Here is a 1,532-nt window from a genome sequence, read left to right on the forward strand (position 1 = left end):
ATTATATGGATGCTTGTCCCTATTTTGACTCTTGTATTGGGAATCACGATAGGCATACTAGTAATTGTGTGGTTAGATAGAGAAATTTCTGCAGGGATATAACAATGTATTAGACCTGAATATACTGGTCCTTTTGGTGTTCTTCAAGCTCTAGCGGATGGAACTAAACTACTTTTCAAAGAAAATCTTTTTCCATCTAGAGGAGATACTCTTTTATTCAATATCGGACCATCAATAATAGTCATATCAACTCTATTAAGCTATTTAGTAATTCCTTTTGGCTATCACTTTGTTTTAGCAGATCTAAATATCGGTGTCTTTTTATGGATTGCCATTTCAAGTATTGCTCCCATTGGACTTCTTATGTCAGGATATGGATCAAATAGTAAATATTCCTTTTTAGGTGGTCTACTAGTTGCCGCTCAATCCATTAGTTATGAAATACCATCAACTCTTTGTGTATTATCCATATCTCTATGTGTGATTTGTTGAAACATAAATATTTCCCTATTCCCTTTTTCTTTATTAGGAAGAAGGTGAAATTAATTGAATATATATCTTTATTTTTTTATTCATCATTTGAATTGATGAACTAAATTAGATAGTTATATGAGTGAAAGAAAACAGCTTCTAAATTTGCAGTAAAAAAAATCGAGACTCATTTCTTATGTACAACAGTAAAGCAGAAATAAACATAAGAAGATGAGATCATTTGTCCCAAAATTGGTTGATTAGTCATCCTGGCTTGAAAGCGGACTCGAGAATCAACCTTAATGAGTTTTTACTATATATATATATAAGTTGATTAGTCATCCTAGCTTGAAAGCGGACTCAGAGAATCAACCTTAATGAGTTTTTACTATATATATATATTACTGTAATGCTACTAAGCAGTTAAGTAAAAATAAAAATGAGAGGATGGTTAGGAACACCAAGATACATAAAAGATTAGTAATAGAATTATCCAAAATAAAAGAATACTAATTTAGGCTTTAAATTAGTAGAAATGATCAGGCAGTACTCCCTATGATTCTGATCTAGAGTACGCTCCTATCCACCAATTAAACAAATGACTATCAGGAACGAACTAATCCTTTACCCTTTTTTTCAAAAGGAAGAATACGAACAAAAAAAAGAATAGAATTACAATAGAAAAAGAAGAATGTATATGAGAAATGCATGAATATCTTCACAAAATTGAATATCTTCTTTTTATAAAAGAATACACATTCTATTATATTATTCTCCTTGGGAGGTACCAAATAAATGGCTACTTGAATCGGGATTTTGAGCATAATGATTTTACTAACTTGTAAAAAGCAGGCTTAACCCTTGGGGATGCGATAATACATCTAAGAAATTATTCCATCGAACAGATTCCCCCCTGGAGCTAGGAATAGCAAAATAGACTAAATGTTCTATCTAAGCCAAGGAACTTACTCTAAGTAGTTGATTAGTACTTAAAAGTGCATTTTTATCATGGTTTTATATCATCATTTTGCACTTGAAGTATCAATAACTCATTAACTAAA

The 1,532-nt window shown here is 30.9% G+C and overlaps 1 long non-coding RNA gene across 1 annotated transcript in view; it reads left to right on the forward strand.

Annotated features, from left to right (window-relative positions):
• The first annotated feature begins 1,264 nt into the window (after positions 1 to 1,264).
• LOC105115868 (uncharacterized) overlaps positions 1,265 to 1,532 on the forward strand; it is a 3,859-nt gene continuing 3,591 nt past the window's right edge. Inside the window, exon 1 of the long non-coding RNA XR_840405.1 lies at positions 1,265 to 1,448. This is a non-coding gene — a long non-coding RNA (uncharacterized LOC105115868). The remainder of the gene's footprint in view (positions 1,449 to 1,532) is intronic.

Source organism: Populus euphratica, unplaced genomic scaffold (genome assembly GCF_000495115.2).
Source record: "Populus euphratica unplaced genomic scaffold, PopEup_1.0 scaffold786.1, whole genome shotgun sequence".
Lineage (NCBI taxonomy): Eukaryota > Viridiplantae > Streptophyta > Magnoliopsida > Malpighiales > Salicaceae > Populus > Populus euphratica.